Source organism: Alosa sapidissima, chromosome 6, assembly GCF_018492685.1.
Source record: "Alosa sapidissima isolate fAloSap1 chromosome 6, fAloSap1.pri, whole genome shotgun sequence".
Classification (NCBI taxonomy): domain Eukaryota; kingdom Metazoa; phylum Chordata; class Actinopteri; order Clupeiformes; family Clupeidae; genus Alosa; species Alosa sapidissima.
Window position 1 is genome coordinate 29,294,052 of NC_055962.1, and position 27,930 is coordinate 29,321,981.

General features: G+C 45.6%; 1 protein-coding gene across 1 annotated transcript in view; it reads left to right on the top strand.

Moving 5' to 3' along the window:
• Positions 1 to 27,930, top strand: part of LOC121711513 (signal-induced proliferation-associated 1-like protein 1) — a 95,174-nt gene that overhangs the window by 15,577 nt on the left and 51,667 nt on the right. Inside the window, 1 exon segment of the mRNA XM_042095173.1 lies at positions 8,549 to 8,616. The gene's annotated coding sequence lies outside the window, so the exon portion shown is untranslated.

The following is a 27,930-nucleotide window of genomic DNA, read 5'->3' on the forward strand; positions in this document are numbered from 1 at the left end:
CTGGACGATGGCGGAACGGGTGAAGGCATCCGACAGAAAGCAGCTTAGTGGCAAGCCCTTTCATTCTGAGGGGAGCTCTTGTTTTATTGTGGTGGTGGTAGTGATGGTTGGAGGAGGGGGGCTGCATAGCCGCACATCTGTCAAAATGTCACATGGCCTCTGGCCCCGTGGTCTCCATCTCCTTTCTCCATCTCTCTGTTCCCCTAACTCCGGCAGAGCGGGGATTACTGAAGGCATGCCTCTTTCTCACGGCCATTAAAAATGCAGACTTGTCAGTCTTGGTCTCGGAACAGCCACACATGGATGCGAGGAAACAGTTACGGCCTGTCTGAGGAAATTTTAAATAGAGCATGCTGTCACTTTGAAATACCACATGAATTTGTAATGGGTTAGCCTTCCATGAAAGTTCTCCATTCTACAGCTTGACAAGTTTGTTGTCAAAGCATGGTCTCTTCCCATATGAATGCTTATAATGTTGGCGCACCATGCTGCTTATATTTCACCTAAAGTTTGGAATCGTATATCCAGAGAAAGCCATTGAAACGATCAATCAACAGTTCCCATAATATTCAGACCCCCTCTGTCAGCTTCCTGAACTTGTGTGTTGAAAAGTTTGTCTTTCTAAGGAAGCATAGTGCCCAGCAAAACATCTGGCCCTTGTTGTGGTTAGGCGAACAAACGAGGAATAGAAGATTGCTTAATTACTTCTAAGTAGATGCTTGAGCTTGAAATTCTGTGAATTAAACAGGCTCCAGAGTGGATTTTGGCCTATGTTTTTCCCTTGTATTACAAGTGATAGAATTAAGGTGTGACTTATGTTTAGTTGATGTTATGACATGTAAAGTTAAGCTTGCCGAACTTAGTTATAGTCAGCCACAGGCAGCTTGACTGTGACGACATTCGTGACACTCTTGTTAGTCAACTGGAAAGAGCAAAAAATAGGAATATAATGGTCACTTAAATCCCATGAACACACAGATAACTCTTACACCAACCTTATTTTGTGCCTTTTATTCACGTTTGTTTAAAGATTTAGTAAGTATAATATAAGCCCTTTTCGCTCCCAACTTTGATGCAGCTCCATAGGTTTCCATTATATCCAAACAGTCATCTTTCCCTTATCCCCCCCTTCCCCCATCTTGTCGGTGATTGGCTGGAACGTGGTTCGTTATATTTTGGTGCACAGTCTGTGCCTCTGTGTTGTCTCCCGAGACCAGGCTTTTTCACAGTGTATTCAGGGGGCAGGCAGTTAGCAGATCAAGGAGAGATGCTTACGATTTGAGACAAAAATGAAATCACGCTGAAACCATGCAGGAACTCATAGTGCACCTTTAATAGCCACAGCTTCACACAGCTTCAGCTTCTTCTCAGCTCAGCTGTTTCATCAAGGTCAATAGCTAGTCTTTTCTGGAGGTGCTATTTTCTAGTAGTGTTGTGCTCATTCTGGTGGTGGTTTGGAATGACTGGTGATGGTGAAAGGCTAATAAATGCTAATCTAGCCACTCAGCACTAGCTGATGTATGGACAGTCTCTTGGCCTACTTGTTTTTTTAAATCTAGAGACGCTAGGCGCTAGGGGTGGGCGATATATATCGTCTGCGATAATATTGTGATTGTTGTTTTAACAATGTGCAAATTTACAGTATCGAGTATTTAACTTACTTATGGGGAAATAACACTCAAAATCAGGAACCTCATACATTCACTAAATCCAGGAGGTGTATGCGAGAAAAGCCCCTGGCTGCTGCAGAGCAAGTGTCACATGATCGCTAGTGGGTCCAGGGTCACAGGCACGCCTAATGTTTATTTTGTGCAGCTAGACTAGGCTACTTGGGATTTTGTGTGGCTACTTCTGTTCAAGTAGCATTAATGAGACAGTCACGTTTTTTCCTACATGGTATTATATGGAGAGAAAACATTAGCCTTTGAGTATTTTAATAGTGAGCTGTAAGCAACAAACTCTTCTCATGTAACCCTTTTGTAAATGGACTGAAGTTCGCTCGAAATATCTACCTTTATCGATTATGCTAACCGTTAGCATCTCTACGGGATTTCTCATATACATTAGCCATAAGCGAACACATTAGTTTCTATTCTGTAACTTGGAATGCTAGCCTACATGATTGCGCTTAAGCAAAACATCGAAGGAAATAACTGAGATGCACTCTGTTGGTCTGCTTCATTTTACAGTGAATCCTAAGTAAAGGGGTTTGAAAGGAACTTCAGCTTCAGACTTTCTCATGTCATTGCCACACACTCAAGTGGGGGCAGAATTGGAATGTGTCATAGAGTGACAATGCATTGGTTGATTTGGTTAAAAAGTCACAGGTTATTGGTTATTATTGTATTGATGCTATTCATAAATAATGAGCTGTAAAGTAACTCAGACTTTTACAAAAAATGTTTTAAAGGATATCGACTAATTATCGTTATCGTCAAAATCACAAAAAATATCAATATTATTTTTTGTCCATATCGCCCACCCCTACCAGGCGCAGGACCTTATGGTACATGTTGATCTGAATTTTGTGTGTGTGTGTGTGTGTCTGCCTGCCTGCCTGCCTGCCTGCCTGTCTTGAGTGAGTGTTTGTTACGGATGACATCCCTTTCAACCATGCCTCATGCTCTCTTTGCAGTGCTGAATAAAGGTCTGTAATGTATAGCGGTGGTGTTGTTGCTGTGGTGTGTACATATTGAATTAGAGTAATATATCACGTCATTATTGGACTCTTGGGGGGCAGGAATGAATGGCTGCAGGGATGTATATCACTGCCCTGTGCCCCCTGTTGGTGTTGTCACTCTGTAAGGGCCAGGAGACATCTGAAAAAGAGAGTCCAAAAGAATCCCCAGTACGCTATCCCAGGGCTTGGGGGCAACCAAGGCCCAGCCAGGCCCTCTTTATGAGGTTCTGCCCAGGGTGCGAGTGATTTAGGGCCTTCATTAGCACGACCACCCCTGCTGGCGAGGGTCTCTCGTGGGGGCCCTTGCCGTCTGCAGCAGTGGCTGAACAGAGACAGAGCCCTGAACAGTGAAGCCTCTCAGCACTCTGTAGTCTGTAGCCTCCCAGCCTGAGGTCTGTGTAGGGTATGGTAAACAGGAGCACGTTGTAGAGAAACGGTGCACTGGAGCAGAATGGACTCGGCATAACTTCTTTTTTTTTAGTTGTATCTTTCAAGGTCTTTTTTTCTCTGAAGAGGCCCTGAAGAATTGTTGAAAGTAGTTGGGGAAGATTGCAGGACAAACATGACCTTTCCGTCTTGTGAATATGAATGAAGATTCTTTGAGGGGGTAGCCTATATCATTTTAAACATGGCTCTAGGGTACTGGTGTTGCTATAGTGAATTCTTTACATTGTCATCCTAAATATCTCTGACACTTAAACAAACCATTATTGTTTAACTTGAGAAAAGCACGCTTTGCAGTAATTGTATAGTTAAATACGGGAGCTGTGGAGAAAAAGATGGATAGGTGGCACACTGCCGAAAGAAAGGCATCAGAGTGTCACGAGTATAAAAGAACACAAGATTCACGTTACCAGTTGCTGCTTTAGGCTGCTTTTAGGTCACACCCCTATCCTTTACAGGCCAGGATAGCCTGAGTTTTGCGGTCGTAGTTTTGTCAAGGCTCTGGTCTGTGAAACATTGTTGATCCTGCCCAGAGCTTGTAAAAAAGTGGCCTGGGTGTTCTTGCCTGTGGGTAACGCTTAAGATACTTCAGGATTTTTGTTTTTGTTTTTGTAACTGCACAAGAATGGGATTTATTTTCCCAAGTTTGCATACATCCAAATCAGGGCCTGGATTTTTATCTCACTTGGCAAGAATCGAAGCACATTTCCTGGTCCTTTGATATATCTGGGTGCCCTATTATATAGATGAGGATATCCTGTCTTGAGTCTATGTCTATGAAAGCTCATGTCAGTTGCTATTGTGTCTGCACACATCAGTATCTGCAGTAATGTTCAAGTGGAAAGGGAAATTAAACTGGACAGCTGTTGGTCAGATGTGATGCAACCAATCCTAGGGTATGGTACTACAGAAGACCGTTAAATATTGTGGGGGAGTTCACTAAACTGCCTGAGTTGTTGTTTCGTCTGAAATTGGCGGTGTCTGTCATTTCAGTTCTTGTATTTTTAAAAAATATAATTTCTTGAAGGGACATACCAGCTATATGTGGGGGCATGCTGCTTCAGAATATGTGCTTTTTGGAGCAGATTGTGATTGGCTGCTCTGGTGCCACTTCCTGTGGGCATTTAAAATGCCTCTTGGGATCCACAGCAGGTCTGTGCAAGGTTGGTGATTTCACACAAGCAACACGAGCCACAGCTCTGTAGCTGTAAAGCCTCACGTCACCGCCACACACCCAAACCGTCACTGGTAATTGCACAGGGAAGGTTGCATAAAGCCAATAAAAGGTGTTAATTATTTCCAGGGCCTTGATTGCCTGAAGAAGAAGGAAAAGCCCTTCCAGAGAAGTGTTAGAGCAACACTTTGTACAGAGGTATATTTTTCACTCAATGCGTTTGTCCTCGGCTGTAGCTGCATGCGTTACAAGGCTGGCATCACGGCGCTGATGGCTCTTCACAGAAGGATTTGAAGAGAATCTTACATTTTGTCTCTTCTTTTATTTTTTTTGTCACATTTTGGGAAAAAGAGATTAAATCACTACAATCACAAGCCTTTCAGACCTACTAGCACTCTTTGTGCCTCTGCGAGAGCCTCCCACTGATTCCCCACTTTTGGAGTGGGCAGAACTAAAGAAGGAGGAGGAGAAAAAAAAGGTAGCCTTCTTGGTGGAGATAATTTAAGTTGCAGTTATGTGCTGCTTTATGTAACCACAGCTAGCTTTCTAGGCCAGTGTTAGGCTCTTCCTATAGTTGTCTTTAAATAAGGATGCTATTGATTTAGTACCCTGACCAAGTTGTTATGTCTTGCTCAGTTTCACAGTAAAGACTGCTGAGAGGAAGTGCTTGATTCCTCTCAGATTTCTTCACGAAGTGTAACCTGAGTCTAATTACCGGTTCTCAAGGGGTTCTGCAGGATGCATACTTTGTCAACTCTGGTCTGTTTTCATGCAAATCAAGACCGGACCGCTCACCCTGATGCTTCCAATCAGTTGGGAACTGAGGAAGGATGAACTTCTCAGGGGCATATTCTAACACCCTTGCTGCCCTTGACATCTTCATTGTAAGTGACTGGCCCACTGGCACTAGTACAGAAGTGTTTGACAGTTTGTTTTAATGGACTAAGTGTCTACTTAAAGCTTGACGTGGATCGAGCCTCCCTGCTGAGGTATTCTTTGGCAGAAGTATACAGTATGAAGGTATGGAGTTTGTTTGGAAATCTGAGCTCATCTGGCAGACTGAAGACGGATATTGCAGGTCTAGCTTTGCCATGCTTGACTTTCAAACGCAAACCACGTCTTTAAAGGCCTGATTTTTGACATTTGTGTGTCCTTATAAGATCCAGGCCGTCAAGCTTTTTCACAGGAGCCTGGCTTTTCAAAACTTTGAACCCATGCTGCCATGCAAAAACCCAGGATTGCAAGTACACTCCATGACAACAAAACGTGTCTCCCCTCCCTCAGAAGTTTGGATGAAAATAGCCTCAGGATAGCAATAGACTGGGACAGCAAGTGGCCAAAGAACACAAAGCTGGTCGGTTCCTTAGACGCTTTCAAGGGCCTGGAATAAATAAATCTCGCAGTGAAAGAATTTCTGCTGCTGTGTTTTTTTTTTTTCCTTTCCTCTGCTTTCCCTTCCTGAGAACACCAGGGATCCTGTGCTGAGCAGCTGTTGGATACTGTGGTTTTGGCTGGGTTAGTACTATGGGTTTCACAGATCTTCTCCAGTTCTCTCTCTTTCTCTCTCTCTCTCTCTCTCTCAGTAGAGGAATGCAGACAGACCTTTTCTCAGGGTACAGTCAGTCTCTCCTTGCTTTCGGATACAGTCCCACAATGCCCCCTGAAGCAGAGGTAAAGACCTCAGGTTGGAAAAATCAGGGTTTTTTTTGGGGGGGGGGGGGGGGGGGGGGGCAGTAGTTAACAAGGACCTTCTCTTGTCACTCTTCGTTTTTTAGATTAGTCATTATGAATTAGGTCAACATGTTGCTAACCTTACAGAAACGTTTGGTAATGTGTCAAATAATGTGCGCCCTTAAGCATACCTTCAGAAGCTGCTGGATTGCTGCCATTTTTAAAGTGTGTTTGCTGGATATATTCTTTGGGATGGAAATTGGTTCTGAAAGGGCCCTCTGTGTTCTCCAAAGTCAATAAGAGAAGGATCCGAAGGGTAAATGTTTAGATAACGCAATTGACTATAATCATTGAGACGGGTTGGAGTCATATGGGGAACTGCACAATGCCATGACCACTCTGGATTAAAAGATCCGGAAAACATGGCACTTTCCTTTCTGAGTTCAGGGTTATGTCCTTGGCTCCGAAGTCAGGCAGAGATGTTTGCGACATTTAATATCGAGTGCTTTTATACTACTCTCAGCACACAAGTGTCATGTTTCAGCTCTGTAGTGTTTCGTTGATTACATTTCTGTATGGTTTTGCAAGGGATAGCTTGTGTGTGTGATGTGAATGTGTTCCATTGTTTACGTGCACGTTGTGCTGCTTTGTGTGTGTGTGTGTGTGTGTGTGTGTGCGCAAGGAAACAAACGCAGACAATGGGGAGGAAATGAACAGGCGTGTGATAAACGACTACCAGTGCGCCAAACCTCGGAGCGCGAGTCCTGAAATATCCGCACCACTTTGCACCTCCCTCATCCACCGCCCTAGCAGATGGACACACTGTTCCGCCTCTACTGAGTGGAGAGGAGAAACAACACTGTGTGTGTGTGTGTGTCTGTGTCTCTGTGTGTGTGTGTGTATGTGTGAACTGCAGGTTCCAGAGAAAGTCTAGGCTAAATGTTGTGATGGCCTTCTCTATTGGTTTTCATCCATGTGCTGTCATCAGAAATAAAATGCCCAGTAAGAGGGAGCCGGGGGAGAGAGTAAGTGTTTAAAGAAATTTATTTGAAAGCATAAAATCTTGCACGTTAAAAAGAAAGTGATGGCACTTGTTGTTTTAATATTTTATAGCCCACGAAGGTCACGGTGACACAGGCAAGCACAATCAGTTGTGCCCCTCCCCTTCCTCAAGTGCTGCTCTGAGTTCCCCTTCAGTCGCGGTGCTGTGATTACCGTTGCCATGGTTACCGGCTGGGCAAGTCTGCCATCACCCTTGAGGCCCCTTAGGTGATGCCTCAGGATGGCAGGCAGTCTATCCCTGCACACACACTGGGAGCTAATCTCCTATCAGTTAAAATAAAGCAACCTCCACACAGGGGTTAAATGAAGCGTTGTTTTTTTTTCTTCTTGTTTTTTTTCTGTCTTACGATATTACTCCTTACTTCTGAGAAGAGCAGAACTAATTAGCAAGTGTTCCACGGATGCTTCCACTCCGTAATCCCAAAGGCCTTTTTTTTTTTTTCATCCTTGTGTTTTTTTTTCTTCTTGATGAGACATCAGTGCTGAGAACCAGCTCACCCCCAAGTTGCACCTCCTGAATCCCTCTTTGTCTCTGACTGAAATGAGGTTTCAAGTTTGCAAGCAGAGCACCTGGCTGCTCAGAGGTTCCCCCAGAGGGAAGAGCTATTGTCAGTCACACTCTCAGAGGTGGATTGGATGTGGCTGTTAGGGGAAAGGGAAGCTAGCGACAGAGGAAACCTGTCATCTACATCTTCAGGAAGCCCCTCTGAAAGGCTCTGATAGGCCGTGACTGAGATCTGGTCGTGTGGATCAGGGTGGAGGGATTGGAGTTGTGAGAGCTGTAGAAGGCTTAGGCACACTATGGCCTGTGGGAGGGCTTTGCACAGCTTGTATAGCAGCTAGTATAATACCCTTTTGGCTATCGTTCTCTTCCTCACCCTCTCTCTCTCTCTCTCTCTCTCTCTGTTGGGGCCTGTGGAGGCTTTGTGTAGCCTATGTAGCAGCTATTGTGATGCCCTTCTAGCTTCTAGTTTTCTCTCTCACTCTTCTTTAGACACTCTGTCCTTTCCTCCTCTCCTCCACTCTGACTTTAGACCAAGTTTGAACTTTTGAATTGGAACCGTAGGCTACTTCGGTCGTTATTGATGACGTTTCATAACGGTTCACAAGTTCATGAGAATGCAAGTTTGGAAAAGAATGCACATTGAGAAACGGCCCATATCTTTCTTTCTTTCTTTCTTTCTTTCTTTCTCTCTCTCTCCTGATTCTCTCTCCATTTTTCTTTTTTTGTGTAGTCACAAAATGAAGGCTGGTGTTTGAATGTTTCCTAGATGTAAAGCTTTCCACAACTGTGTTCATTCAGCCCATTCCCTATGCTCCCACGTGTCCCACATGTGTTAGGCACAGAAACCTTTTGGACGCGTACATCATTCAGAAGGAGGCTTTTGACTTTGTGTTTCCTAAGATGCTGCCAGATTTATAGATTGAGAGGAAGGTTTTGATATTTAAAATAAATGAATAAATAAATACCACCACCACCAACCCCACCCCTCAACTCCCTATCTCTCTTCTTTCAGGTCAACCTTGGAGGTGTTCAGTGAAGCAAGCGAGCTGCCTTTGATGCCAAGCGAAATCACAGACACAAGTAAGTCATCAAACACTTCCTCCGTCTGTGCTCTAATTGGGTTGCAGGAGGGCCGCCAGTGATGCACATATTGTCCGGCTCTTTTCACTTAACGATGGATTTGCACATGCAAGGGGGTTGCCAAGGAGACCGGTTTTTTGAGGTAAGTGCTGCATATGACAGGAGGATTTGAAGGCATGCGCTGCCAATAAGGCCCAGGGTTGTGTAACAACGAAGATCTGAGAGATGTGAAATTAACTTCATGTGCAGAACCCCTCCTTTGCAGGAGCCTAGAGGACCTTGCAAACAACACATTAATTTCCCTCTCCTCTCCAAACAAAGCCTCATTAGCCCCTTAGCCTATTAGTCTTGTCCTCCTCCTCCTCATCCTCCCTTCACCCTTTCAGGTGAAGATCGTTCAAGCACCCTCCTCACAAAGGCCTCAAACGCGCGGCCTTAATAGCAGTTTTGCGTTGTGAACGGGGAAAAGGGGAAGGTGTGGGTGACCCTCATTTATCAAAATAAATGTGTTCAGCAGAATGTTCTGGCAATCTGCAGGTCCCCCCCCCCCCCCCCCCACCTGCGTTGTTCTCTCTGCGCATTCCCAGCAGCAGCCTTTAGTGGTAGCTATTGTCTCCACCCACTCACCCACTCATGCTCAATCTCTCACATGAATGCTAGTTCAGAGTGGAAAAATGATTGCAGTGTGACTAAGAGAAAAAAACAAAACAAAGAGGGAGGGTGGGGTGGGGGGGGGGGGTGATGGAGAATAACAGGTGATCTCGGGGTAAGTGAAATGGAAGGATAGTGGGAGGCTTCCATGCGAGCAGGTTGTAATGGACCACCCATTTAAAAAGGGGAAAAAAAGAAATCGTTAGCAGAAACAAAGACAAGCTGTGGCTCGGAGCAATTGCGAGGACAATGGTGCATTGTGGGCCAGTCCATCAGAGTGCCAGTAATCCACTTGACAGTGCGATACCATGAACCGTGAACAAGTTAAGGACCCTAGATTAATCCCACACTGGCTTACGTGACGACATGCAAAGCCAGTCGCTGTCAGTTTATCAGAAGAGGTCAGCTTTCCACATGATTGTTTTTATGTCACTGGGTAAGAGACAGACAGAGGTGCCACTTTCATCTCAAATAAGATGGGTTGTCAAATTACCGGTATGTCTGACATTTGGTTAGTGTCCGCTGAGTTTGTAAGATTTGCTTTAGCTGTCTCTTCAAGTCAAAAGCAAGACATGACCACAAAATTAGCCTACATTTTTTCATATTGTAGAGGTTTCAAATACAGACTAACTTTCAGTAATGGCTACATATACATTTTATTACCATGATTGCTCCTTTGGAATAAACCCATGATCTTGGAGTTATTATGCTGTTCTGCCACTTTAGCCAATAAAATGTAACTTAGTAACTAGTTTCTGTAACTAGTTTCATTAATGTGTAGAATCACCTCAGAGCCTGCAATGAATTTGGGAAAATAGGTCTACATTATCTTTATTCATGTTTCAGCCAAAGTCTCAGTGTTAAGCTTCTGCCTACTATTTCCCAGACATGTTTGCATCACATGAATCCATGATTCAAAGTTCAACAAAAATCAATTCAGACGGTTGCATGACTCGAAAGCAAATTGCAGTAACCTGTCTTGCTCAGCATCTGCCTTGGAGTGGAATGGAATGGAATGGAATGGGATGGAATGTGAAGGATTCATGTAACAATGACTTAGGATGGCCATTAGTTAACCGGGTGATGGGTTTGCTGCCACAGGTGCAGTCAAGGCAGTCAGGAGTTAAAGGGGATGAGAATGGGTCATTGAAGGCTCATGGGTTTGACTTCAGCTCCCCTTATGGTCATGTCAAAGTGGCCTTCATTTGGATAATGAACCATCTCGTGTTCAAATACTTGCTCCCACAAATCATTTATAGTCAGTCTTATAGGTAGACAAATGAACCCCATTTACTGTAAGGAGCTTTGAGTAGTATTTGAACTCCTGAAGCACTGTGTGAATGTGCTCCATATATCATGAGTCCCTGAGCTTTTGAATTGTCTGCTATCGATTAAACAAGAAAGCTGAGTGAAGATGACTTGTGGGTGGTGTGGAGGTTGCCCTGGATAAAAGCAAAGCCCTGAACAGTCCACTGATGAATCAAAACAGGGATCGGTTCTCCCACGGCCCATAACACAGCAAATTCATTGTCTCACCCTCACTATTTCTGGCAGCGACTCTGGATTTTCCTGTACCGCTGGTTTGCATCTCCCGGCAGAACGATGCCTCCTTGTCCTAAGTCGTGTGTGCCAAGTTGGGATAGGTTTGGATGGATTTATAGGCTTCACCTGTGTAGTTCATCCGTCCAGACCTGTCGCCACAGCTTATCCTGTCAGCAGCAGGGATCAGGGGCCCTGCAGAGGGTTGACATAACTGCTGTGGCACATAGGGAAATGGACTCTTGTTGCCCTTCGGGACCTTCTCGAGTTTAGTTTGATGAAGGTCTGTGAGCCTGGATGCCCATGGTAGTCGCCTGTGTTGCCTATACTAAGGTGTGTGTGTGTTACCACAAGTCCCTGTAAACCTAAATTGAAGATCTATATGTTTGGAAAAGCAAAGACTGCAAACTGTGTGGTGCTTAATTTTGCTTTACAGTGATTTAAAGTCCCAGTTATAAAAACCCAGGATTAGATACTTTTTTGCATGCACAACCACTCTCCCATAACGATACAGTAATGGGTCTCGGTTCCCATAAAGAAAGAATTTGCCCAGTGCTAATGCTACACGTTTAGATTGCATTCCCATACAACCATAAAGTGTAATTAATGTTGAATTACAGGTTTTCACATTGGGAATGAGATATCAGTGTGTGAGAGTGTCTGTTTCTGTCTGTCTGTGTATGTCTCTCTGTCTCCGTGTGTGTCTGCTCTAACCTGCTTTGGGGATTTGGTATTTCCCCCTGGACCATGTGTGTGGCCTCCAGCCTACACACACATATCTTAATGCCTCATGCCTGAGGGGTATATTGTCAGGTCAAGTCTGCACCTTTTCCCGTCTCAACTGTAACCAGCTGTTGTTTCATAGAGAAAAGTGAAGAAAAGGACTGAATGTCTTCTCAAGAGTAACACGCCCCCTGCCACAATAAACTAGAACTTTATCTCAGTCGCCTAAAGCCAGAGATAGAGTTATTATGTGTTTTTCTTCCAGAAAAGTTTTATCTTCCAGACACCTTAAAGCCCCCAAGCATTGTTTGGTCATGCGTGATAGTTTTGTAGCCGTCTTTATGTCGACAATCTGTGTGCTTGTGTCATAGGCCCGGAAATGTCCCAGATGTCGGGTTCTTTTCTAGATAGATAGATAGATAGATAGATAGATAGATAGATAGATACTTTATTGATCCCCGAGGGGAAATTCAGGGGGTCTCAGTAGCATACAGACATCACACACAACATGCACTTACAGCAGAAATGGTAAATATAAGTATAAACATATAACCAAACTCCACTGTGCAATAGAGACAGTAAGAGATAAGAAAAACTAACAAAACTAAATACTAAATATACTATATAAATAAATGTAAAAAATCCAGTGTGCTTGAGGGTGATCAAGCATGAGACGCTTGTAGTGACAGGGCCTGTAGTTCTGTGTGCATGGTGAGGTGCTCAAGAGAGTGAGTGTCATGGTGAAGGTGCAAAAAGTAGTCTAACATTAGTCCAACAGTGCAATAATAAGGTCTAGAGACCAGCATAAATAATATGGACAAATCGGAGAGTAAAGTATAATGTAGACAAGGTAATATAAAAAACTATGTCAGTGCAAGAACAGGTTGAGGTAATAGGTAATAATTTTATTTTCTTTTCAGGCAGAATGAGACCATTCTAGTGGAATGAGACTAGTCTATTGTACATACCTTCACATGCTGTCAGGTAATCTAAGAAGTATGCTAAGATTCTCAGTGTATATTGGAAATGTTTACTTAGTTGTCACTTTTCCTTTTGGAGTCCACGCATGTTACAGCTTGTTTCACATTTGAAAGGTGAATGCTTGTTTGCTAACATTTATATAAGTGTGTGAAAATAGGGCCCTTGTGGGCTGTACCCACATGCAGGATGAGCGGCTAGGACTCACTGAGGTGAAGTGATGATGGGGTGAAGACACAGCAAGCAAACATGGATTTTTGTGGAGAGTGCAGATTTATTCACAGTGCAAACAAAAAGACTTGACAAAACAAAATTCAACCAACCAGTTTCTTAAGCAATAGCAGTCACAGTTCTAAACTCTGTATTGTCCAGACTTCTCACACAGCACCTCTCTTTAGGCTCTCTCTCAGGCAGAAAAGCCTTGCCAACCAATTAGGGGCCGATTGGTTGATACCACTATGATTGAGGGGTGGGGGTTACCCAGCTCCCATACAAACAGACGTGTACAATACATACATAGATGAACCTAAACATACATTGGAAACATAACTTAACACAGATCACTACTAACTAAATATTCATAATTAAATAATGACACTACAATACATACAGTTATTAACAGTTAAAATGGGGAAGCCAATCGGACAATCAACACATTTCCCAATCCCCATTCCCAACCAGGGAACACGTTACCCAATTGCAGGGAGTGAAAATGTGCGTGTGAGAATGTTTCAGTATTTGTGTGTGTAGGAGAAATAGTCAGTCTAAATGTTCTGGAAAGGGTCAGGCAGTTTGGGGAAAAGGAGGGACTCTCTAAAGGCAGTGTAAAGCACAAGAAGGCCTCTTAATTAACCACCTGATGTAGATCCTTTAGGTCATCTCAAGGCTGCAACTTAACCTTTTTGTTCATAGCACAGGTGGTACAGAGGTTGATCGTTTTGTACAATCCAGTCTCAGTATGCAGTTACAACCACCTCATCTGTAGGCTACACACAGTACACTAAATAAGGTGTCACTGGTTCTAAGCTGGTAAATCATCCATAGCACAGACTGATTATTTTTATTTTTTGTAGCATGGGCTACATATATGCAGCCTTCCACCTGGCAGAGGTTGTAAACATGGCTGAGGTTTGGGGTTCAATGCCCACCGAGGGATCACATACACAAATGTGTGTGAAATCTGTCTAAAGTCTGAAGTTGGATAGGTCGTCTGCTGAATGACTAAGTGCATGTTAATGAACGTTTATAAATGATAATAAACCTCATCATCTGAGCTCCAGCTCTGGTTCCAGCAAAGCGGGAGTCACAGCAGCCCACATGAGACGTGCCGCTAATCACAGTGTTAGTGTAAATAATGGGTCTCTCTCTCTCCCACTAGGAGGCAAGAGAGAAAGATTAGCCATCTTGTGTTGTTCTGCTGTTCTTTTCATTCCTCCATTGTACTATCACCCACTCACTGTTTCATGGGATGAGGCTGACTGCAGAGTATCTGACAGGATTGTGGCAGATTTTGTGCGTGCGTTCTCTCCACCAATAACTGCTGCAGCTAGCTCTCCTATTTTCAGACATATTTCATTCATTCACACACAAGATCTGCAGCCATTTTAGCGCAGTGTGTATTTGATTTTGTCTGCCTTCCATAACAAGCCCTTGCGGAATTGTTGCCATTGAAGAACTTGCTCAAAGATTCCTGAGTCCTTTGTGCCACTGCTAGAGTAAGCAGGTTTCATGTTGTCAAACAGCATTGCGCAAGTGTTGTTTGGAATACAAAGGAGAGGGGTTGCTTACTTGGTTCTATTACACGAGATGTCTACAGGTCTATTGCATGCAGTGTCCCGAAATAATCTTTCACATCAAATTCTGTTCTAATGCTTGACGACTGAGATGTTCAGAAATGTATTCTGGGGGCGACAAGGAAAACGTGCCGGTCTATTGGTCACTGAGAAGCCGTGGTGACCATTCTAGGGTCGGTTTACTCGCATATCTGAGCTAGGGGAAGAAAAACACCTCCGTCCCAGCCCCTTCCTTCCACAGGCACGGCGGACACACAGAGTCCGAGTGCCACAAAAGCGTTTCCTGCTCATGAGTTCACCTCGCGAGGTGTTTGTTGGTCCTCGCACAGGGAGACGGAGAGACAGAGACACCGCTGGCCCGCGGCCAAGCAGCTGGTCCCCACAGCCCCCGGCCCCCACAGCCCCCGGCCCCCACAGCCCCCGGCCTGAGTGAGTGAGTGAACGCTGCAGCATCTGGTCGTCAACAGGCCAGCGAGACGCGCCGCACTCTGACAGACTGGAAAAGTGTGTGTGTGTGTGTGTTTTAAGGAGGGAGAGGACAGGATTTCACATCCTGCACCGCAGGGCTTGCTCTTCCCACAACGCCACATGGTGAGCCTCGTAGTCCCGGATGCACAACGACATGCCGCGGTCGTGAGGGTTACAGATTTTTCCGGTCAAAGTGTTTCTTGTTTTTTTTCTTCTTCTGCTGCCAAAGGTGCTTCCTACGACATTCCCACCGACATTCCCACCTTTATGTCATGAGCATCTTAGATGGTTTGAGCATGTCTTGATTTCTCCTTTCTGTTTATCCTGTCTGGGCAAAAAGCATTTTTGGTCATGGTACACTTGCAGTGCGATTATTTTCCCTGGTTTTCACTTGTTGCAACTTATCGTAACCCACGCAAACTGATGGCCACACATCTAGCATAACAGAATGCCACAGAAGTTACTTATTTTTGAAGGACTTGTGGCTTTTGGGATGAAGGGAAGATCCATGCCATCCAAGAACAGAGGCAATTAGCTGGAAAGTGTCTCCTTTCCTGGTAACCGTATCTTCATGGAATCCATAAACAACCCAGTTGATTATAGGCATGCCAGGACAGCGCTTGGACAAAGGAACGTGTTAATCAGATCAGATTGTGTGAATTTGACACCCCCACCTTTTGCACTACGGGCTGAGGAGTCAGACACTGTAAGCAGCAGTCGTTGTGATTGGTGATTTTGGCCCCATGTTAACTGGATCCCTGCCCCTTCATCACAGAACAGAATTTTTTTTATTTTCTTTCTCACTATCTTTAAGTCTTTCTTTCTTTCTTTCTTTCTTTCTTTATCTTTATTTTCTATTTGCTGTCTTTCCGTCTTGCTTGGTTCTCTCTCTCTTTCTCAGTTTTTTTCCTCCCACTCTCTTCTTTCCTGAATTCCCTGCAGCAGTGCATATATCCACCAGCAAGAAGCTCTCTTGGTGATCATGGGCAATAATATGCTTGGACAGACACTTCGGTATGCAGTCAAAGATTCCTCCTTTTTAGAACTTTTAGGACTTTTTATACACATTTAACATTTCGCATGTTGCGCGTAACCCTTTTGCACTCATCTCCCTCCCCAGTAACAAACGTGAGCATGTGATAGGCCTACAGTGTCTCACAACGAGCCCCTACTGACAGTGGAACTCCTGGCGTTGTTGTTATTGCATGCGGTGGTTTGTAATCAGTTACATTGCGATTGCGTTCACGCCGACTCGCTCAGTTTGAGCAGAAACCTGCAACTCGTGTTTGAACCCCTCTTCGCCCGCCTGCCCGCCCTGCCTCCCCGCCCTGCCTCCCCGTTTCTCGTTTCTCGCCCCTCGGCTCTCATCCCTGGCTGGGCTTCAGTCGGGCGAGCAAGCTCCCGGTGCTGTTTACTGATCTGAGCATTACTGGCGTCTTAAAGAGATTTGATGGCGGCTTCAGCCGAAGCCCATCATTGGCCCCACACCAAGTTATTTTTTTCCTCCCTGTGTTTTCTTTTTCTTTCTCTCTCTCTCTCCTTTCTTCTTTCCCACTGTGCTGTGCTGTTCTGTGCTGTGCTGTGCTGTTCTGTGTTGTTCTGTGTTGTGCTGTGCTGTTCTGTGTTGTTCTGTGCTGTGCTGTGCTGTGCTGTGCTGTGCTGTGCTGTGCTGTTCTGTGTTGTTCTGTGTTGTTCTGTGCTGTGTTCTGTTCTGTGTTCAGTGCTGTGCTGTGCTGTGCTGTGCTGTGCTGTGCTGTTCTGTTCTGTTCTGTTCTGTGTGTTTGCCTCGGAGAGGCTGGAATTACATGCTGCCCTGCTGCCTGACAGGCTCTCCCACTCCACTGTGGTTAATTACAGTACTGAGCGTACTCTCCTTCTCCTCACCTCCTCCTCCTCCTCCTCCTCCTCCTCCTCCTCCTCTTCGGTTTCCTCCTCCCTTGTTATACTCTCCAATTTTTATCTCCCTCTTTCTGTATTCACTTTTTTAACTTATCTTGCCTCTCTAACTCTCTCTTTCTCAACCTGTCTACCAATTAGGGCTGGGCGATATGGCTGAAAACTGTATCACGATATAAGTATTTCATATCAGTCTCTATCGATAATTATTGGCTTTTTTTTTTTTTTTAAATCTATTTCAGATAAGAACCAGAAGGGGAAAAAATGTTAACCTTCCTCTGATTTGAATCACCTCAGTTATCAATCAAAGCAAACAGGAAAAAGAAATAGCAACACAATCATAAAAAACACTCAAATAAATAAATGTGCACATAAGTCTGAATGTGCAGCACTGGTTGAAGCCTGGAAATATTGTAAACAAAGTAGCTTAATTTGCTAGTTTATCATAGTCTAGGCTACTGGTTAGACTGTTCAGTTTCCCCCCCCCTGTGTTTAAGTTTCAAATTAATACTTTTTCTCCTTGGGACAGGCCCGTTTGAGTCTTGGAAAATTATTTTCCATTTGCATCGGGATTAAGATGATTAGAATTTAGCAGTCAATTTGAATGCAACAGTTTTGAACAAATTCGTGCAGCGTGCTAATGATGCTAACCGGATTTAATAGCAATTTAGCCAGTCGTCTTGCACGATTGTGAATGTTTGGATTACATGCGCATGCTGAGGAGGGATGCGCCTGTTGAGAGGGAGAGAGAGAGAGTGCACGGGGCAAGGACTCCTTGAGAGTCTGTGTTGAGGTAGGCCTACTTCTATTGCCTACTCTGGTAGAGTTGTAGCCTGGCGGGCCATCCTGTACAGGCTGAGCAAATACATTTTTCTCCGGCCACCTACAGGCCAGTTGGTGTTTAGTAACATAAATTAACTTATTGTGTGGCCCCCCATGAACGGAATTCAACGAAACTTGGTGTGCATTCAGAGGGTGTCAGATCAAAACGAAAAACAATGGTTCCATGCTATCCATGTGGGGTTACATGCCCACCAAGTTTCGTGTACCCCGGTCTTTCAGTGTCCCGGGAATCCTTGACGGAAATTTGGACATGCGAAAAAGAAAAAAACTAAATAAATAAATAAATACAAAATCTGACTAAACCTAGTCGCCTACCGCTTCGCTGCGCGGCGGTCATAATTATTGCCCAGATGTAGAATAGGCTACCCGAAATGCGCTAATTAAAGCCCAGAGCATATAATACCACCAAAGCGTGTTGAGTCCTAATAATAATAGTGGTTTATTGTTATGTGGTAGCAAATCATGTTATCAAAGAAATAGACGTAATGTAGGAATGCACACAGATATATTGCAACAGGTAATGGTGTAGGCCTATCTGACGAAGACCTGAGTGGTTGGAACATCATACTTGTACACTGGGCGCAAAGAAGACTATCCTCACATTCTTCCCTTTGCAACTGTCAAAGAAATCCCATGAACACGGGAAGGCCTAGGGTAGCCTATACTGTACATCAGATGGCCTAAAGATTAGGCCCCTCTGCATAGCATTCGGTGATTTGCATGCAGTAATTTCAACACTGACCTTGATCTAGCCCAGTTTGGCTATTTAAAGCTACTTTATTGCCAAAACACAACACAATGCAAATGGACTATAACAAACAATAAAGGACTTAATCACACAAAGTAGGCCTACTATTCTACTGACTATAACAAATAATAATTATGTAGGAAGTTTAGAACCCAGAATTGACCTGCACACTACAAAAGTGCACCGAATTCAACACAAATGACTCAATACACTTGGAGGAGGTATGAGTCCTTTCTTTTCCAGATATCTTAGGATTTCGCCGTAGTATCGTTTGTGTGTGTGTGTGTGTGGCTCGCTCAGCCCCCATGCCATGTGGCCCCCGTCTCAGGAGAGGGCGGACACTGTCGCAGCAGAATCTTGATGTGAACTCTGGTTACCCCAATCAGTGTGGTGGCTCCTGAGGCAGCAGCTCCATGCCTTGGCAGTCAAACGCATGTTCAGCTCCAGGAGATGGGTGGGCTGCAGGCAGTTTAACTTGTGTCCATGGGAGGCACTGTCTGATTGGTCCCTCAATCATGTTACATCATTTTGATGGATACACGATGGACCTCTCTCTGGCACCCTTTGGCCTCTCTCTCTCTCTCTTTCTTTCTTTCTTTCTTTCTCTCTCACTTTCTTTCTTTCTTTCTTTCTTTCTTTCTTTCTTTCTCTCTCTCTCTCTCTCTCTCTCTCTCTCTCTCTCTCTCTCTCTCTCTCTCTCTCTCTCTCTCTCTCTCTCTCTGTTGTTCCCTTTCTTGCTCTCTCTCCTAATCCATCTCTCTTGGGAAAGAAAATAATGTGTGATCAAGTGGAGAGGACCACACTGTACCTCATAAATGGCCACATATTGAAAAGGCAGAGCAGAAAAGGAGAGATGGAAGAAGTGAATGAAAGGTAGAGGGGTGAGCCGGAGGCTGTGGGAGACGGATTGGGGAGAGACTAGCTCACCGTAGAGAGAGGATGATGGGCTGGAGGGAGGCCGTCCTTCAGCCAGTGTTCACTGCTGTCACTGCCGGCCCCCCATTCCTCTTGATCATCAGAAACTCCCACGAGGGACACACACACACACACACACACACACATATCACCCCACACACAAACAAACAAACAAATAAATAACCCACCCCCCCCACACACACACACCCCACACACACACACACACACAAACAAACACGTGCATAGAGAGGGAGAGATGGCAATAAGAAATAAGAGGTCATGTTCATAGTCCGAGAGAAGCTTTTAGGACTACACACATGCGCACAGGACATACATGGACACAGTCAGTCGATGCTTTAACACACTCACACAGGCACTTATTTGATCATGCCCACACACTTGCACAAACACTTAGCGAAGAGCGCATGTGTGTGTGTGTGTGTGTGTGTGTGTGTGTGTGTGCGCGTGCACCCTAAAGGCTACTTCAGCTATACACCCACAAAGCAAATCAATACCTCTCGCCCAGCCTCTTCCCTCACTCGGGCCCACTACCTACAGCAGCCCCGCTTCTCACAGCTATTCTTAGACTAGGTGCCACTGCTAAATGGAACGTAAGGGAGAACCTGTGTGTGTGTGAGAGAGAGTGTATGCTTACCTCTGTTTACTTATTCATTGCGGATGGGGAGGGGATTGAAAGAGAGAGAGAAGAAGGGAAGAGCAAGAGAGTGTGACAGAAAGAGAGAGAGAGAGAGGAAGCTGTTTGAGAGAGGTGCAACGTGGGTAAATGCCAGCGAGCTCCACGCTCTAATCGCAGGGCAATGTAGTTGTCCCAGATTACGCACAAGTCACTTAGTTTTCATGAGAGCCTCCACTCAGCTTCAAAGGGACGGGGACTTGTCGCAGCAGGGTGTGTGTGTGTGTGTGTGTGTGTGTGTGTGTGTGTGTGTGTGTGTATGTGTGTTTTTCTGATTTCCTGGACCCTCCAAATTCTCTGCGCACAGTGCAAACCTGATGTAGTCTCTGTGATGTGGCCACTCCTGGGAATGTTCAGTACGTATAGGCCCTATAGGAATACCAGATATTTGCATCCCCTGCCAAGAAATAGGCTAGGCACTGCTCCGCCATCAATAATGCATCCATCACTTCACAGCGCCAGCGGCCCATTTCTAAGCTCCCTTTCGCCTCAAAACCCATTTACCACGTTCGAACCCACAGCGTCTAAATATGTGCTGGTAAATGGCTGTCACTCATCCAGCTTCACTGGCATAAAAGTGTGTGTGTGTTGTACGCCGGCACACATTGCAAGGCCAACCTGCGCTTGGATGGTAGGTGACCATCTAAAATTCACCGTCTGGAGAGCCGAAGGATTCTCCGTCAGTTCATGGCACAATAGGGGGCTCCTCTAGCACCCCTCCACAGCAATGTACCAGCAAAGGAGCCGCTAATAGCATGGCTTCGCCGACTCCCTCCCACCCACCCTCCCACAACACAAACTGGAATTTCACAGACAGCCTTTCAGACCATGAAGTCTTCCTTCCCTCTGTGAGCTTGAATAATGCGTCACCGTCCCTGTGCACCATTTTTCTCTCTCTCTCTCTCTCTCTCTCTCTCTCTCTCTCTCTCTCTCTTTCTCTCTTTCTCTCTCTCTCTCTCTCTCTCCTCCCCTTTGCACTTTTTCTTTCTCTCTTTCCCCTGGCTCACTCTCTTTCTCCATGTGTGACACACACCCACCCACACACTCATTCAGTCAGCCAGTCACTCACTCACTCACTGTCACTCATTGTCTTTCTCTCTCTCCCTCCCTCTTTCTCTCTCTCTCTCTCTCTCTCTCCCTCTCCCTTCCTCCCTCTCCCTTCCTCTCTCTCTCTCTCTCTCTCTCTCTCTCTCTCTCTCTCTCTCTCTCTCTCTGGATCTGCGTGTGTTTTGGTGCTTTGGATGCAGCGTGGTGTTCCTGGTTTCACGGGCTGCTGTCTGCACACGCCATCAGCACACGCCATGAGCACATCCCCTGCTGGGCTGACAGGGATCTGGCACCACAGCCGCCAGCTCTTACTCATCCTCCTCTTCAGTGGCCCAGATATACATGAGAGAGAGAGAGAGAGGGTGAGGGGGAGAGAGAGACAACTTGAGAGATGGAAGGAGAGAAACCCAGAGAGAGACCAAGAGAGAGCGAGAGAGAGAGAGAGAGAGAGAGCAAGAGCGAGACAGGGAGGGAGAGAGATACAGAGAAGGCAGAAGAGAGGTGTTTGTGTGGGTGGGTGTTAGCAAGCAAGCGAGAGAAAGACACAGTGTGAGAGAGAGGGAGGGAGGGAGAGAGAGAAGATGAGATGAAGTGATTGGAAGAAATGGAGAGAAGAGAGTACAGCTGCAGGAGGAGAAGTGAGAGGAGAGGGGCGGGGCGGGAGGATGGCCGAGTCGGGGGTGGTCTAGGACGAGAGAAGAGACAGACAGACAAACCAGCCACAGCAGCCACAGTCTGTCCTCGTCCTCTGGAGTGGGGGTAAACTCGGCTGTCCACGCGAGCGCAGTATTTATCATCCTCCAGCAGCCTGTTTGAGCCTGTATATCCCTGTATTGGAAATGTTTCTTATTAAATATCTTTTCCTATTTCCCCCCTCCTCACCACCGTCCTCTCTTCCCGGATTATGTTGCTGCACACGACTTTGTTTGCCCACACAGAGCTCAAGCCTTTCAAATCTAGTTAGCAGAGAGAGAGAGAGAGAGAGAGAACACATCTGCTATGGCGTGCGTTCTGACATGAGGACAAATCTGCCTCTTTCCCCGCACACTTAGTTCTGTCTACACATCAGCCAATCAGCAGCCAGTTAGCAATAGAAGCTAAGATGTTCCAGAATGTTCATTATCGTCTTTTGTACATTTATCTTCTTTTGTCTTCATTTATTCGACTTTCCATAATTGCATCTTAAACCGAATCAGTGCCCTCTTCTGTGCAGAGGATAGCAGTTGTATTTCTGACATGTGGTATGAAGCTAGTCTTGCGCAGTTCATTTTTTTTTTTCTTCTTTGATCCTTGTAGAGTGCATGCAGACATCTTGGCAAGTCTCCACCTGGAAGGTAGCCAGCCCAGGTGAAGCTGCTAAACACAGACATTACTACACTTCCTCACAACAGCAGTCAAGGCAGGCGTGGTTTGACTCCCGACATGTATTCTTGAAACGGGAGGATGGGAATGAAGTTGGATGCTTCAGAATTCACCCTGTGTTCACAAATACCCTTTACAAAAGGGCAGTAATGCTCCCAAAGCACTCCTCTCTCAAGCTAGCCAGTTCTGCCTATGAAGAGAGTGTCCACTGTCCACTGCTTCTTTGAAGTACAGTATAAGTCAGGCCTTCAGCGTGCCTGGATGTGATCGTTTAAGGTGCACAGATGGTGACCCAATCTGGTGCCGATGTCCTGGTAATGGACAGTTTCTCCTCTTGTCGCACTTTTCACTTGAATTGCACCGGAATTAGATGGAACAGCTGTTGTCGATGCACAAAGCATTGTTTGGTTTCTGACGTGCTATCAGTACTAGATATGTTAGGTGTGTGTTACTGTATATCTTATGGGCTTTTGAAAATGCGTATCTCTAAGAGCAATTCTCTCCCTCTGTCCCCTTACACATTCTTCACACACACACACACACTTTAATCCCTCCCCTCTCATTCTCTCACAGTCCTTGGTCTCAGGTCACTTTTTTATAACCCTTAGATCTTTCTCCCTCCCTCACTCTCTCTCTCCCCTGGTTTTTCTTGTGCAGTTCAAATAACAGGACACGGAATCCTGGGGTGAGAGCACGGTCCCTTCGCCTTTGAAGTACAGGAGGTTGTTTATGATCTGAGAAGTAAGTGTGTGTGTGTGTGTGTGTGTGTGTGTGTGTGTGTGTGTGTGTGTGTGGGGAGGGTGGGGCGTTGCCTTCCCATCCTTCTCGTGAGTGGCACGAGGTGAGTCAGAGGGTTGTAATCGGCCGGGTCGAGCAAAACACGTAGGTTCAATGTAGGACAGCATCTCTTCCCGTGAGGAGTCGGTCCCAAAGAGACAGGTTGATCCTTCACTGGAGCCTCTGATGGAAGGGAGGAGAGGGGGGGTGTGTGTGAAACACCTCCCACTGCAGGTGTACTGCGTTTCAGCCAAGCCAGTGCATTTGCCAGGTGGTGTGTGTGTGTGTGTGTGTGTGTGTGTGTGTACATAGCGTGAGAGACAAAAGAGATAAAAGATAGGCGCTTTTGTTGTCAGTATCAGTATGTGTCAGTATGTCACCATATTGGGGTATGAGCGATTGTATTTGTGTGGAGTGTTGCTGTGTGTGTGTGTGTGTGTGTGTGTGTGTGTGTGTGTGTGATGTGATGTGTTCTCCAGTGCAGCCACCTCTCCACCAGCGGCCCACCAGTGCCTCTCCGCCACACTCAACGCTAGTCAGTATTTTTAGTCCAAAGAGTGCCTCTTGTGCCTCTTGTGCTTTAGAGATGAGCTGCCTCCTCTCTCTCTATCTCTCTCTCTCTCTCTCTTTCTTTCTTTCTTTCTTTCTTTCTTTCTTTCTTTCTTTCTCTCTCTCTCTCTCTCTCTCTCTCTCTCTCTCTCTCTTTCTTTCCGTCTCTGTCTATCAGCTGGTGTCTTCTCCCCTCAGCTGATTTCTCGTCCAACTCCTCTTGTGTTTTCATGGAGAGATTGTGTGTGTGTGTGTGTGTGTGTGTGTATGTGTATGAGTGATGTGCTCCTCTTAAGAGCCTCTGCATAAATAATCCATCCCAGGTCCTTCTGTGATGTTGGCCAGCAGCCTCTGCTCTTTGTGCTCTGCATCTCTCCACACACACACACACACACACACACACATACATACATACATACATACACATACACACACTCCTGCCTTGGCTCGCTCCTCTCCTCTGCTCTCCTCTCCTTCTGCTCTCATCTCTCCTCTCCTCTCCTCTCCTCTCCTCTGCTCTCCTCTCCTCTCCTCTCCTCTCCTCTCCTCTGCTCTCCTCTCCTCTCCTCTCCTCTGCTCTCCTCTCCTCTTTTCTCCTCTGCTCTCCTCTCCTCTTTTCTCCTCTCATCTCTCCTCTCCTCATCTCTCCTCTCCTCTCCTCTCCTCTTTTCTCCTCTCATCTCTGCTCTCCTCTGCTCTCCTCTTTTCTCCTCTCATCTCTGCTCTCTTACTCCTCTCTTCATTTCTTTTGCTCAGCCAATTGAGTATGACTCACTTGGAAGGGTCAAGGTCTGACAGCTTCCAGGAATTATGCCCCCCCCCCCCTCCACATGCACTCCTCTTTCAGTATGTGTTGTGTTCTCTCTCTCTCTCTGTCTGTGTGTGTGTGTGTGTGTGTGTGTGTGTGTGTGTGTGTGTGTGTGTGTGTGTGTGTGTGTGTGTGTGTGTGTGTGTGTGTGTGTGTGTGTGTGTGTGTGTGTGTGTGTCTATATAGATATTCAATCTTACAGGTGATGAAAGCCAGTGTGTCACGGCAATATCAAAATTGCTTAGCTCTTACGGCCGTGACCTAATTTTGGTTGTTGTCACTCTCACTTTTCATGCCCAAATATTAACAGGGTACCCTTGGGGTCTTAAAAGTATTGAAAAAGTCTTACATAAATATTGTCAAATTAAGGCCTTTAAAGTACTGAATTTCATTTATAAAATTAAAATAATTCAGTGAAAATGCATGGATTCCAGTTTCTTCCAGTAGCAGCAACTGGAATCCATGCATTTCCACTGAATTATTTTTGGAATCTGATCCCTTATCATACCTGTTCATTCTTACTCGTTGCTCGACTTATCGTGACTAAATTCAAGATGGCTGCAAACGCTAAACTTCGTGAAGATACTGTCTGTATAAATCGTCTTGTAAGTAAACTACCAGTGCTTTTTCAAAGTTCTCAATGTCTCGTTTTAAATGTCAGGGCCCTTGGAAGTCTACCAATGAAGTGTGGAGATGCATTGAGCCTCGTAAATGGGTGTAAAACAGTGATTTATTTGCATGGCTAGCCCGATGCCGAAGCACCACTATTGAAAAAGCTGTTGGTAGCATCGGCTAACTAGCGCCAGATTTTTGAGTGCAGGGGACAAGCCGAGATGGGCTATGAGACATACGTTCACACTCGGTATCATGTTTCAATACACTTTAGGTCAATATCACACCGGAATTCTCCTTTAAGTGTCATTTGAAGTGGTATTAAAAAGGTCTTAAAAAGTCTTGAATTTAAGTTGGAGGATCCTGGGGTACCCTGATTAAGCAGAGCTGTGCTCTCACATGCTGAGCATTTTAGTAGATAATTGCAATGCTAGCAATGGAGACTTTCACATAGTTTAGTGACTACTTAGTTATCTGGCTTTAGCGCTGAATCGCCATTAACTTAACTCCGTTAATCCCGCTTTCCACCTCGACCCCGTCTCAAACGCCACTAAGCACAGGTTGACCGGAGGGTAAAGGTCAGGCCAGAAGTGTACCGGAGGGTAAAGGTCAGGCCAGAAGTGTACCGGAGGGTAAAGGTCAGGCCAGAAGGGTACCGGAGGGTAAAGGTCAGGTCAGAAACCCAGACGCAACAGCCCTGGGGGAGCCCCGTGGAGACCAGATAACCAATCAGATGTGATAACGGCTAAGCGAGTAGCCTACACACGCCTTCATTGGGCCGGCTTTGGGCCGACGGCGGGCAAGTGGCTCTTGTCTCTCCAGCTGTTCCTGTCCCTGTTGTTGGTGGAGTGTTCTGTCTGTCTGTTGGTGGTGGTTAGTAAGGTTCCCCCTTCACTGTGAAGTGCTTTGGGTGTCTTGAAAAGCGCTATATAAATGTAGTGTGTTGTTGTTGTTGTTGTTGTTGTGGTTATTGTTGTGTGATTTCTGTCCCTCATGTGCTGTCGATGTCTGTTTTTCTCTATTGCTTCTTTCTTTCTTAGATGCTTTCTTTTTTCCCCTCTCTCACTCTCTCTCTCTTTCTCTCTCTCTCTATCTCTATCTGTGTGTGATGGTTTGTCTGGATTAGATGAGGCTTTGTGCATTTCCAGCAGAGGCAACAATATTGAATTCTCACCTCAGAGAACTGAAAAGAGCACGGTTATTTCCTTCATTGACATTTAAACGTGTGCGTGTGCGTGTGTGCTCAAAAATGTGCGCAGTCAGGCACAATGGTGGATCAATGGACAATAACCTGCTCAGCTGTTTTCACAGATGTCATTGTTTCTCCAGCTCCATATCATTCATGCATCCCAGTTGGGCTGGTGACAGTCAGCTTGCTTTTGGCTTACTTGTGCCTGTTGGATATACAGTAGTTAGGCCTAGACTGTATGCTAATGCGATTTACTGATGCCACCTCTGGTTGAGCGCTCCTGTACCCTGACCCCTGGTTGGATTGTTTGTTTTGTTTTCCGACACATGGAATGCATCTCCAAGGGGAATAGGTTAATGCTGGATGAGGAGAGTTTAATTGCACGCTTAGCATTGCAAAGCAGGTAATCATACATGCCTGTTAAAAAGAAAGAAGAGGAAAGAGATTTGGGCTGCATGTACACCACACACCACACACACACACACACACACACACACACATACATTACAGACACATACATTACACACACTCACACACCACACACACACATACATTACAGACACATACATTACACACATTCACACACACCACACACCACACACTCACACACTCACACACCACACACACACACACACACTCACACACCCCTCACACATACATTACAGACACATACATTACACACACACACACACCACACACCACACACACACTCACACACTCACACACCACACACACACACACACACACACACCCCACACACACACACACTCACACACCACACACACACACCACACACACACACATACATTACAGACACATACATTACACACACTCACACACCACACACACACACACACACAAACTCTCAGTCTTCCACTTATCAATGGCTCCTGTGTGCTGTCCAGCGGGGCCCCAGTGCTTGTGTGATCTCGTCTAGTGTTGTAGAGCAGGGAGCACAAGTTCAACTGCAGCCCGCCACAGCAGCAGACACACAGGCAGCTCAGGAAAGGAGAGAGGGCAAGAGCAGCTCTACTGGCTCACTGGCAGGAATGTCCTTCCACTCTTTTTATCCTCCGATTGTCTACTTTTAGATTCTTCGCCAAGCCCTATTCTGCCTAGCAACATAGCTGAGCTGTGAGGGAGCCTCTCTTTGTGTGAGAGAAGTGTGTGAATAGGCAGGCAGCGCAGCGCAGCGCAGTGCTTCTTCTGCCAGGTGAGAACGGAGAGCACGGCGACAGTGACACAAAGAAACAAGGGAGACCCACTCTCGCTGGGAGAACAATGTAGCTAGCCGCCACTGCAACTTTATTTTGTGTGTGTGTGTGCGGGTGTGTGTGTGTGTGTGTGTGTGTGTGTGTCTGTCACTAAAAGCTGTGGATAGAAGTGTGGCTTTTCAAAAGAATTCTAAAGCTAGCTGGTTTTCACAGGCTGTAAGAGTGATGCACGTCATCTCGATTCAATTTCATTGTGGAGGCTAATCGATAACTAAAATTGCAGTGTGGTTAATTGGGGTGTGAGTAAAGAGATGTGCAGGCTATGTCTTATTTTACATTACATTACATTTAGCAGACACTTTTTGACCAAAGTGACTTACATATGTCAGCTATATTACAAGGGATTACATTGTCCCCGGAGCAACTTGGGGTTAAGTGCCTTGCTCAAGGGCACAACGGTGGAAGCCGGGAGTTGAACCAACAATTTCAGGCTACTGCACGCTAGCCC